The following is a 13,834-nucleotide window of genomic DNA, read 5'->3' on the forward strand; positions in this document are numbered from 1 at the left end:
TACTCTAATAATGAAATGTCAGAAAAAGAAGTGGAAAAAATAATTCCTTTTGCAATTGCAACAACAACAAAAAATAAAATACGTAGAAATAAATCTAACAAAACATATGAAGGACCTAGATAATGAAAACTACAAGCCCCTATTAAAAAAAATCAAAGAAGTTTGGGAAGATGGGAGACTAGGTAAAAGTAAGGTGCGTCTCCTCCCAGGACCGCATTGAAATTACAACCAAATTATAAAATAATCAACGTGGAGAATCTCCTGAACTCCAGCTGAACATAACACCTACATCTGATAATATAAAGGAGCCACATCGAAGCCAGTAGGAGGGGCAAAGTCCCAAATTGGGCTGAACCGGCACCCACAGGTGGTGGAGATTCACCAGGAGGGATAGCAAGGCTGCAGAGGCTCTTCTGAAGGAGAGGGTGTTCCTGGTCTCATTTGGGGGATATCCAGCACAAGGTCTCAACCCAGGGAAGAGGAGATTCCAATAAATCTGACTATAGAAACTGGAGTGGATTCCGGCCATCTGGGTGAGACAGTAGGCGAGTGAGCTCGTAGACGTCCTTTCGAAGGACCCATGCAAAGGCTTTCTGACCTGTGGACACTCACCCGGGATACTGGCGGTGGGTCCAAGGCTCGCTCAGGATTCATTCTGAAAAAGAATCTCCATTACCTGGAGTCAGAATGAGGGCTGGAAAGGCAGCCACCATTGTGCCTTAGTCCCACCCTATACAGGGTAACCTACAGACCACGCCAGCTTAATTGTGCAGACCCCTCCGACAGAGCTATTAAGAAGCACTGGTCTGAGGGGATTAGCACACCCCGCCTAACCTGCAGACTGCTGGGAGAAGTTGTTCCTGGTGGGTTGCCAAGCCCTGATCTGAATGATTCAGAGTGAAGTATTCACAATGGGGTGGCCATTGTTGTGAGCAGCTTTTCTAATCCCAGCGACAGTAGCCAGCACTGTGAGCCCTATTTCAGAGATAGAATCAGGCAGATCACTGCCACCAACAAGAATTTGGGCAGATATCAAGAACCTGTGGACCAGTCCCAGACAACACCTGGTCTTGCTGTGATCTGGATCATCTGTAGGAACTCACAACAGTTACCAAATTTGCAGCAAGACTGAGACTGTATTCATCTGACTACCATTGTCTCTCTGAGACCCCGCCCCACCCTACCCACAAATTGCTCCAGGTGGCTCATTGACAGTGAACTGACACAGCCCTGCCCTTCCTCTCTCCTGATCCTCTAACCCACACAGGCGACAAACTTTGGCTAGCACATGGTGGTTACTGCACAGAAATCAATGGCAGGCAGACCTTTGCTGCCTGCAAAAGTTGCAATATTGTGTCCGGAGAGCACAGGGGTCTGGGGGAACACTCCTGATGGAAGCTGGTCTCACTGTGATCTGGGTCTAAAGCGGGAACACCCAGGCTCAGAAGTTGCAGAAAATCTGAGGCTGTATTGGCCGAACGGAACTTGTTGCCTTAAGATTCCGCTTCTCCCAAGGCACAAAGTGCCTGCAGCCCATTGACAAGCAGCTTCTTGTTCCCTGCTTGTCTCATGGGTTGAGCAGTTAGTGCAGGCAATAGACCTTGGCTAGCGCAGTAGATGCATTTTGAAGAAAACAGTTGTAGACAGACCACTGCTGCCTGTACAAGCAACAATATCTCTTAAGGGGATTGCAGGGGTCTGTATTGGCCTGACGGCCCTTAACTCCCTGAGTTCCTGCCCCATCCAGTACACAAAGTACCCACTGCACATTGATAGGCAGCTACCCCTGCTCTGGGGTAGTGCATTTAGGCCCAGGGCGGGAAGCAGTTGACCTTGGTACGAGAGGAAACTTGTACAGTGAGCCACAGAGACAGCGTTGGCACGTAAACTGACACTGCAGTGGCAGGGGGAAATCTACTCACTAGACCCCGGATACTCCTAGGGTTCCTGCGCCACACAACATGCATATCACACAGAGGCTCATCCAGTTTCAGAGACTTACAGGCAGCTGATAGGAAATATCAGGATTTGCAGAGCACTGGTCCCTCTGCTAATCTGCTGTATGTCAGGGACGGGGGATAACCAACAGCTGCATACAGCGCTGTCTCTTCCACTTACCTATAGAACCAGCATAGGCAACAACTATCAGTAGATCACTTTGTAGTTCTCACCGGGTAGCCCTGAGCAATCAAAAGCAGTGGCTGGCCTTAGCCTATGGGGGAGCCCCTCCCAAGGAGCCACAAAACCAACGAAACTGGAGGCTGGCACCTGGCCACAACGGAGCAACTCCTGACTCATTCCAGTAGTGATACACACAAAGGGGGGTTGCAACAAATACACAAGATTGCTAGATCAAATCCCATTCAGTGGGGTCAGCCCCCACACAACAACTCTTATTCTGAGAGTGCAGCCAATTCCCACAATAGTCAGCCTGAACATTAATCCCAGCCACTGAACTACTAACAACAATAAAGGTTTGGTGACAACAGAAGATCACACCACGATCCACACAAGGGTCACCTCCAGAGCTCCTGGCACAAAAGATCAGGGAGAGTGAGCCACTGGACCACACAGGACACCTTCCACAGTAGGCCATCTGGCCAAGGCTGAGAGATGAAACAAGTATTCCTGACATGTAGAAACGAACACAGAGAGGCTAATAAAATGAGAAAACAAAGAAACATGCCACAAATGAAACAACAGGAGAAAACTCCAGAAAATAAGCTAAATGAAATGGAGGTAAGCAACCTATCAGAGTCAGAGTTCAAAATAATACTTATAAAGATACTCAATGAACTTATGGGGAGAAAGGATGAGTACAATGAGGGCATAAAAAAGGACATAGAAACCATAAAAAAGAACCAGACAGAAATGAGGAAAATGATAACTGAAATGAAGAATACACTAGAAGGATTCAACAGGAGATTGGAAAAAGCAGAAGATCTAATCAGAGAATTGGAAGACAAAGTAGCTGAATACACCCAATCAGAACAACAAAAATAAAATAAATTTTTTTTTAAAAAAAAATGAGGACAATTTAAGAGACCTCTGGGACAACATGATGAGTAAAAATATCTGAATCATAGGAGTACCTGAAGAGGAAGAGAAAAAACAAGGGATTGAGACTCTATTTGAAGAAATAATGACAGAAAACTTCCCTAAATTGCCAAAGGAATTAGACACGCAAGTTCAAGTAGCACAAAAGGTACCAAACAAGAGGAATTCAAACAGACCTACACCAAGACACATCATAATTAAAATGCCAAAGGTCAAAGACAAAGAGAGAATCTTAAAAGCAGCAAGAGAAAGGAAGCTAGTTACTTACAAGGGTACCCCCATAAGAATGTCTGCTGGCTTTTCAAAGGAAATTTTGCAGGTCAGAAGGGAATGGCAAATAATACTCAAAGTTATTAAAAACAAGAATCTACTACCAAGAATAGTCTACCTAGCAAGACTTCCAATTAAAATGGAAGGTGAGATAAAGATCTTCCCAGACAGAAAAAAAAAGCTTAAGGAATTCATCACCAAAAAGCCAGCATTACAAGAAATGTTAAAGGGTCTTCTGTAAAAAGAGAAGGTGTGAAAAATAAAATAAAAATAACAAATATGAATAATAAAATGGAAGTAACAATGTACCTATCAGTAATCACTTTAAATGTAAATGGATTAAATGATCCAATCAAAATATATAGGGTAACCAATTGATAAGAAAACAAGATTCATTCATATGCTCTCTACAAGAGACCCACTGCAGATCAAATGACACTCACAGACTGAAAGTAAAGGGATGGAAAAAGATATTTCACGCAAACAGAAATGAAAAAAAAAAAAAAAGCTGGGGTCACAATACTTATACCAGGTAAAATAGACTTTAAAACAAAGGCTATAATAAGAGATAAAACAGACATTACATAATAATAAAGGGATTGATCAATCAAGAGGACATAACCTTAGTAGACATAAATGCACCCAACATAGGAGCATCTATGTACATAAAGCAGTTATTGACTGACATAAAAGGAGAGATCAATAATAATACACTCATAGTGGTAGACTTTTACACCCCATTGACACCAATGGACAGATCTTCCAGGCAAAGAAGCAACAAGGAAACAATGGGCCTAAAAGATACACTAGACCAGATGGACTTAATAGATATTTTTAAAGTATTTTACCTCAATGCAGCAAAATATACATTCTTCTCAAATGCACATGGAACATTTTAAAGAATAGACCTCATGTTAGGACACAAATCAAGTCTCAATAAATTTAAGATTGACATCATATAACTGTCTTCTCTGATCACAATAGTATGAAACTAGACATCAACTACCAGAAGAAAAAAAAAACTGGAAAATACACAAACACATGGAGGCTAAATAACATGCTACTAAACAATGAATGGGTTATTAATGAGATCAAGGAAGAAATCAAAAGATAGAGACAAATGAAAATGAAAACACAATTACTCAAAATTTATGGAACACAGCAAAAGCAGTCCTAAGAGGGAAATTCATAGCAATACAGGCCTACCTCAAGAAACAAGAGAAAGCCAAAAAACAATCTAACCTAACACTTAAAAGAATTAGAAAAAAGAACAGAAAATAAAGCCCAAAGTGAACAGAAGGAAGGAAATAATAAAGATCAGAGTGGAAATAAATGAAATAGAGTCTAGAAAAACAATACAAAAGATTAATGAAACCAAGAGGTGGTTCTTTGACAAGGTAAACAAAATTGAAAGATCCTTAGCCAAACTCATCAAGGAGAAAAAGAGAGAGGACACAAATAAATAAAATCAGAAATGGAAAGGGAGAAATAACCACAGACTTCACAGAAATACAATGGACCATAAGAAAATACTATGAGCAATTATACTCCAACAAATTAGACAATCTGGAAGAAATGGACACATTCCTAGAAACATACAATCTCCCAAGACTGAGTCAAGAATAAACAGAAAATCTGAACTGACCAATTACCACCAATGAAATAGAATCAGTAATCAAACACTTCCCAAAAAATAAAAGTCCTGGACCAGATGGCTTCATACGTGAATTTTACCAAACATTCAAAGAAGAATTATTACCTATTCTTCTCATACTATTCCAGAAAATTCAAGAGAGATGGCTCCCTAACTCCTTTTATGAAGCCACCATTACCTTGATTCCAAAACCAGACAAAGAAAGAAGACTACAGGTCAATATCTCTTATGAACATTGATGCAAAACTCCTCAACAAAATATTCGCAAACCAAATTTAGTAATACATTAAAAATATACACCATGATCAAATTGGATTTATTCCTTTGATGCAAGGTTGGTTCAATATCCACAAATCAATTAATGTGATATACCACATTAACAAATCAAAAGATAAAAACCATATGATCATATCAATAGATGCAGCAAAAGTATTTGACAAAATCCAGCATCCATTTATGATCAAAATTCTCAGCAAAGTGAGAATAGAGAGAACATACTTCAACATAATAAAGGCCATATATGACAAACCTACAGGTAACATACTCAATGGGGAAAGGCTAAAAGCATTTTCCTTAAGATCAGGAACAAGACAAGGATACCCACTTTCACCACTCCTCTCCAACATTGTATTGGAAGTCTTAACCACAACAATAAGACAAGAAATAGAAATAAAAGGTATCCTAATTTGAAAAGAAGTAAAGCTCTCGTTACTTGCCAAAGACATGATACTATATATAGAGAACCCTAAAGATTCAACCCCCAAACTGTTAGAACCGATCAATGAATTCAGTAAAGTAGCAGGTTACAAAATAAATATTCAGAAGTCAGTGGCATTTTATATACCAATGATGAACTTTCAGGAGAAATTAAGAAAACAATCCCATTTACAATTGTGTCAAAAACTCTAAAATACTTGGGAATAAAATTAACCAAGAAGGTAGAAGACCTGTTTTCAGAAAATTAGAAGTCATTGAAAAAAGAAATTGAATGCAGTTAGCATTAATATGATGGCTAAGTGGAGGGCCAGGTGAGGGAGGAAGAAATTGGGGGAATCATTTTACGAATATTATAGATTTCTAACCAATGTACTATATAGTTGAAACTAATATAAATAAATAAATTTATTTTTAAAAAGAAATTGAAGAAAATACAAATAAATGGAAGCATATACCCTGTTCATGGGTAGGAAGAACCAACATTGTTAAAATGGCCATACTACCCAAAGCAATCTATAGAGTCAATGCAATCCCTATCAAAATACCAATGGAATTTTTCAGAGATATAGAACAAAGAATCCTAAATTTATATGGAGCCATAAAAAGCCCTAATAGCCAGGGCAGTCTTGAGAAAGAAGAACAAAGTTGGAGGTATCACACTACCTGATATCAAACTATACTACAAAGCTACAGTAATCAAAACAGCATGGTACTGGCATAAAAACAGATACATTGATCAGAGTAGAGAGCCCAGAAATAAATCCACACCTATACATTCATGTAATATATGACAAAGGAGGTAAGAATATACAATGGGGTAAAGACAGTCTCTTCAATAAATGGCATTGGGAAAATTGGACCGATACATGCAAAATAAAGAAGCTGGACCACCTTCTTTCGCTGTATACAAGAATAGACTCGAAATGGATTGACTAAAATATAAGACTTGAAACCATAAAATTTCTAAAAAAAAACATAGACAGTAAACTCTCTGATATTACTAATGAGAAGTTCTTTTCAGATATATCTCCTCAGACAAAGAAAACAAAATAAAAAAAATAAAGAAATGGGACTACAGCAAACTAAAAAGGTTTTTTTTGTAGCAAAGAAAACCATCAGCAAAACAAAAAGACAACTGATTGTTTGGGAGAAGATACTTGCTAATGATACATCTGATAAGGGGTTAATATCCAAAATGTATAAAGAACTTATACAAGTAAACGACAAAAAATCAAACAGTCCAATTAAAAAATAGAGAAAGACCTGAACAGATACTTATCAAAAGAGGAAATACAGATGGCTAACAGACATATGAGAAGTTGTTCAAGGTCGCTAATCATCAGAGAAATGCAAATTAAAACCACAATGAGATATCACCTCACACCTGTCAGAATGGCTATCATCAGCAAGTGTTGGCGAGGATGCAGAGAAAAGGGAACCCTCATACATTGTTGATGGGATTGCAAATTGGTACAACTACTATGGAAAACATTATGGAGGTTCCTCAAAAAATTAACAATTGATATACCTTTTACCCAGGAATTGCACTTCAAGGTATTTATCCAAAGAAAACCAAAACAATAATTCGTGAAAATCTATGCACTCCAATATTCATGGCCACACAGCTTACAACAGCCAAGATATGGAAGCAACCTAAATGCCCATCAACAGACTATTGGATAAAAAAATTGTGGTTCATATATACAATGAAATATTACTCAGCCATTAAAAAAAATGAAATCCTACCATTTGCAATGACGCGGATGGACCTAGAGGTTACTATGCTGAGTGAAATAAGTCAGAGAAAGATAGATACCATATGATTTCACTCATAAGCAATATCTAAGGAACAAAAAGAACAAACTAATCAAAAACAGACTCTCAAATATAGTGGTCAATTTGGTGACGGACATAGGGGAGGGAGTTTGGGAGGCAGGAAAAATGGAGTGAAGGGTTAAAGAAGTACAAAGTAGTAGTTAATAGTTGGGCATGGGAGCATGAAAGGGGGAATGTAGTTAGCATTAATATGATGGCCAGTGAAGGGTGGGAGCAATTGGGGTATTGTTTTATGAATATTATAGATGTCTAACCAATGTACTGTATACTTGAAACTAATTTAAATAAATAAATTTATTTAAAAAAATCAAAGAAGAATCAAGAAATGGAAACATATTCAGTGTCCTTGGATTGGAAGAATTAACATAATTAAAATGACCTTATTACCTAAATCGTTATACAGATTTAATGCAATCCCCATCAAAATCCCATCATCATTTTTTAAAGAAATGGAATAAAAAAAAATCAGATTTGTATGGAAACACAAAAGACTCCAAATTAACAAAGCTATCCCAAGAAAAAGAATGAGGCTGGAGGCATCACTCTGCCCGACTTCAAATTATACTACAAAGTGACAGTAATCAAAACAGCATGGAATTGGCAGAAAAACAGAGCACAGACCAGTGGAACAGAATCGAGAGTCCAGAGGTAAATCCATATTTATATGGGCAAATAATTTTTGACAAGCCAAAAAGATACAGTGGCGAATGGAAAGCCTCTTCAATCAATGCTGATGGAAAAACTGGAAAGCAACCTGCAAAGGAATAAAACTAGACTGTTGACTATCACCACACAGCAAAATTAACTCAAAATGGATTAAGGACCTGAATATAAGCCTCAAAATAATAAAGTGAAAACATAGGAACTAAACTCAAGGACCTTGGACTTAAAGAGGATTTTATGAATTTGACCTCAAAGGCAAGAGCAGAAAAGCAAAAATAAATGAATGGTACTACATAAAATTAAAAAGCTTCTGCACAGCAAAAGAAACAGTCAGTAAGGTAAAGAGACAACAATCCGAACAGGAAAATATATTTGCAAGCAATGCCTCCAGTAAGGGCCTAATATCCAAAATATACAAATAACTCATACAACTTAATAACAACAAAAAGGCGATCTAAGCAAAAAGTGAGCAGAAGACCTGAACAGACACTTCTCCCAAAAAGACATATAAAATGGCTAAAAACATAATCAAAGGTGCTCAACATTGCTAGCTATTAAGGAAATGCAAATCAAAACCACAATGAGATATCATCTCACACCTGTTAGAATAGCTATTATCAACAGGATAAGTAATAACAAATGTTGGATAGAAAATGGAGAAAAAGGAACCCTCATACACTGCTGGTGGGCCTGCAAATTGGTACACCCATTATGGAAAACAGTATGGAAGTTCGTCAAAAAAAAAAAAACAAGAATTAATCTATCATATGGTTCAGCAATCCCTCTACTAGGTATTTACCCCAAAGTCCTGAAAACCTATATCCAAAAAGTATATTTGTACACCAATGTTCACTGCAGCACTATTCACAGTGGCCAGGACATGGAAGTAACCAAAGTGTCCTAAGATAGATGATTGACTAAAGAAGCAGTGGTACATATATAAAATGGAATATTGCTCAGCCATAAGACGAGATTAAATACTGCCATTTGCAGCAATCTGGATGGACCTTGGGATAATCATGCTAAGCTAAATAAGACAGACATTGAAAACCACATGATATTACTTATATGTGGGATATAAATCTAAAAGCAACAAATGAACAGGACAAACAGAGACTCATGGAAATGGACTCTAGACTAGTGGTTATTAGAGGGGAGGACATAGGGGAGACTAGGGAGGTAGATGGGGTAAAAGGGGTCAAACATGTAGTGACAGAAAAAATCTACTATGGGACTTGACTACGCAATGCAGTATATATAAATATGCCTTATGCTAAAATGTACACCTGAAACTTACTGGATTTCATTAACCAATGTCACCATAAAAATAATAAAATATAAAATAAAATAAAAATTAAATTAAATTAAAAAAACCCAGGAACTAGTAAAATGTGATCTTTCAAACACTTTGCCATCTAAAGAACTACATTAACCTCTTCATTCTAATACATGTAATTATGTGCTGACTTGAATTTCTTTTTCCTACATGCCCTTGGTCTTCACCAATATATTATAAAGAATATATGTTCAGGCTAACCATTTGCTACTGTGAGGGCTTTCAGGTTTCTGAAGTATTATTCTCTTTATGCCTACTGAGTTTTAAAGAATTTTGTGCACCTCATTGGTTGTATGCTCTGAATGGATTTATATTCTGCTTTTTTTATGATATTTCATGGAAAAATTAATTTCAGCAATTCAACATAAACATTCTGAATCATTATTTTTAAAATAACATAAAGTAGCACATATCCATTATAGAAAACACAGAAAATCTAAAAGAAAAAATAGCAAAGATAAAAATTATTCAAAATCACAGCACAAAGACATAAATACTGTTAAAAGTATTTTGTATTTAATGTTTTCTATATATCAATGTGTATATAAATATCATACAATTATTCGAATTCTATGTTCCATATTCTGCTGTGTTTATCTAAAATTAAATTACGTAATTTTCCATGTCATTAAATATGATCTTAAAACATGCTTTTTATACTTGAAACTAATAAAATAAAACAAAATATGCTTTTTAATGGCATCGTTATTCCATCATTTGGATGCATCATAGCTTATTTAAATAATTCCCAAGTTTTCGATGTTTAAAAGCTGATTACAAATGTTCGCTATTAAAATAACGTTGCAGTTAAACTCCTTTCAAATATGTCTTTCTTCGTATCACTGATTATTTCTTTAAAATAATTTCCAGTCTGTATTTATCCAGTCGGGATTTACCAGGTCATAAGGTGTAAAACTCTTTAAGACTCTTCACACATATTGCCAGGTTTCCCTCAAGATGATTTGTGCTGATTTACACTCCATTGCCAATTTCACAATATTCCTGCCCGAACTAACAATATATCAAAAATCATTTTCTAGTTTGATAGGAGAAAAGCTGTATGTTGTTATTTAATTTGAATTTGAATTATTTGAAGGTTATTTTTGATAGATTGACAATATTTATAAATTTTCAGTTTATACCCCTTCACTTTTCTTCTAAAATGTCTCATTTTTAATTGACTTGCATGTAATGTTCATATATTAAGGATATTAACCTTTTATATTTTATTTATTTATATATTTTCTACAGCACCTTCTATTTTATTGTTTTATTTACAAACAAATAGGGTGAAGTCAACTGGAAAACTCAGGGATAGGAAGTCAGTCTGAGCCATCCAAAAGTGAATTGGTTGCTGGGTCAATCTCCACCATGAAGGCCACCTCTTCTATCTTTTCCCTGCCCCCTGGTAATGGCCCCTTGATTTCACAGGGTAGCCTTGCCTGCTGCACCTGAGCTTTTTAATGACTGCAGATAGATCTTGGGGAAACAGGGTTGCTACAGGTTTTGGACCTCCTCTGTATCTTGAGGTCCTAACATTAATATTGACATCACCCATCTGACAATCCTCATACATAAAGAAGAACCATGTGCAGACACAGGGCACACCCAGATGTTCCCAGGCTTCTGAAGGTCTTTAGATGGAATCACTTCACAAAGTGCTATAAAATTTAGATTCTGACTCTGTAGGAACTGTGACTGAAAGGATCAGGTCTGGGGGATGGTATTCATCTTGTTATATCTCTGGACAAGCCTATTCTTATAGGTTATCCTGTGTTGTCATTTTCCCATTCCTGCAGGATGTAGGATGCATTGACCAGCCCATTGCACTGGGTCCAATGTGCCAGTTCTCAATGTGGGACACATAGAAGGCAAAGGTGCTGCCGTAGAGCTTCTTGGCAGTCCAGGACCAACCCTCCTCAGCAGGAGGGCAGCTCAGCAGGAGGAACTGGTATGAGGTATGCATGAACTTCAGCTGCCTGTTGAGAGGTAGTCTGATAATGTGTAACTTGTTGCTAGAGATGATCTACTGCAGGAAATGATGGGTCAGATGATCCAGCTTGTCCATCTATGTCTTGATTTCCAGATATGAGCCCTGAGTCATCCCCCAGATGGACATCATGCTATCCAGAGCTTTTGGAAGTTGCTTATAATTCTTCTTCTTAGGGTTAAAGGCCAGAGCCTTGGGATTAGTTGGGTTTACCACAGTGGGATAAGGCTCAACGATGATGTTCTCTCTAGGAGACTCCAAAGCTGCTCTAGAGAGAGGGGATGACATGGCCACCAACAGATTTACCACCACTGCTCCACTGACCACCTGCACTGTAGCTCTGGACATGACTCTCAGGGTGTAGAAGGAGAAAACACACAGTTCATGAGTATAGACAGCTAGCTTGAGCATGAACCCATTCTGGAAGACATGCTGCTCATCACACACCACACCATACTCATTCAAAGTTGGAATTCTCTACTCTGCATACTTCATGATCTAGACAAGGAATCCATAGTCCAGAGTGGTGATGTTCTTGCAATGACCACTGTCTTGGGACTGGAAGGGTAGCCAAATACCTCCACTTTGGGGTTCTTCATGGTGCAAGTGATAGAATGGTCATGAAGCGCCTGACTTAAAGCTCTGGTACAGCAAGTTTGCCTTTCAGCATGGAGTCCTGTATGATAGGGAGACTGAGAGACTTGGGGATGGGTGAGAAAATACTGAGGCTAGCTCAGAAATTCTTGATGGGACCACTTGCCTTGAACCAACTGCGCCTCCTCTTATTGCTGAGATGTTTACATTGTTGGGGTGTGAACATACCCAGGATCTTTTTTAACTGAAGACCCAGCCCAAATCCTTGCATATTCAATGGCTAGAAAACATTAGTTGATGTTTCTGGTCCATCAAGGTACTGGAGAAAAGAAAATTATAGCCTCAACACAAGAGGTTCTGTCTAGAGGACCCTCCAATCTATAGAGACTCCTTCCTGATGGATATAGATTTCCTTCATGACTTCAATGTCTGCATCAAGCTGTGGGTGTCAATACAGGTCAGCTGCACAGCTCCCTTGAACTTCATAGAGAAATTCCTCTTATTCACTATATCCCTCCAAATTATAACCTTTCCAAAACTGGTCTTTGATGTCCATTGAGTCAGCGGGTCACACACAATCCCAGGTCAGTGCTAGCCAACACCCTTCCATTCCACCAGCTGAACCCAGACCAACAAGATGTGCATTTAAGAGGCCACAAAGAGAAACAATGAAGGGAGTTGATATCAGAGGCTAACTAGAGATCTGTTGGGGATGGTGAACTCTGCTATTGTGGTGATAACAAGTCACTGTCCTTAAAGAGCAGCTGAGAACCAGAATATGAGGATCTGGGGGCTGGGTTTGTGAGACTTGAAAATAAACAGTCAGGTGGTGATTTGGATGATCACAGAGGAACTAAGTGGGAAGCACTAATATCCAGACTAGGCTATCCTAGGCTGGGTAGTAGGATGATGGCAGAGCAGTCCTTAAGTACCAACTTCCTCCAGGTCTTTGTCACTGCAGAGGTCCAGAAACAGCCTTTCTCCAAAGGCTGTTGCTACTTTGTTTCTGCTCCCCAGGAAGGAGCTCTGTGCTCGACCTTTGTTGCCAGCCGCCTAGACTTGAGTGAAACATGTCAAGCCTAGAAAGTCCCTCAGAGCTACCAGGTTCAAGCCCCTCATTTCGTCCACCCCAGTAAAAGAGGGGCTGGCTCCACACCCTTCCCGCAGCCTGGCCACTCCAGGCTCATGGTGACCTCCCCACAGGCCCTCCTCATGAACCCTCATGGCGAACCTGAGCTGTGTGGGGCCACCACTGAAGGGCAAGAGGCCTGAGACACCCCGTGATGATGGAGCAGCAGGCCAAAGGGCAGGATTTATATATTTTTTATTTCTTCAGCTTGTCATTTTTATTTTAATTGTTATTCATTATTTTTCTAAGTTGTATGTAGTCAAATATATCAGTTTTTAAATTTTTTCTTATAAGGTTTTTGGTTTAGAAATCATGCTTATAATGTCCTTCCACAGCCAAGCAATTCTATAATATTCATTTATATTATTTTATCATTTAATATACATGTATGTATACAGAAAGAGAGAGAGATATGTATACACACATACATATATATGTATGTATATATATATACACACACACACACACACACATTCATAAAGAGATTAGACTACAGCGTGTTTGTGATAAGGGTTATCTTTTCCAAAGTTATGTATGAGAGTTATGCTTACAGTGAAATAATAAACTTAAGAGTTTACTTTCTGGTAA

The 13,834-nt window shown here is 38.3% G+C and overlaps 1 pseudogene; it reads right to left on the reverse strand.

Moving 5' to 3' along the window:
• Window positions 1–11,292: 11,292 nt before the first annotated feature.
• LOC105299418 lies at window positions 11,293–12,673 on the reverse strand (annotated as a pseudogene).
• Window positions 12,674–13,834: the final 1,161 nt, after the last annotated feature.

Source organism: Pteropus vampyrus, unplaced genomic scaffold, assembly GCF_000151845.1.
Source record: "Pteropus vampyrus isolate Shadow unplaced genomic scaffold, Pvam_2.0 Scaffold184, whole genome shotgun sequence".
In the NCBI taxonomy this organism is placed as follows: domain Eukaryota; kingdom Metazoa; phylum Chordata; class Mammalia; order Chiroptera; family Pteropodidae; genus Pteropus; species Pteropus vampyrus.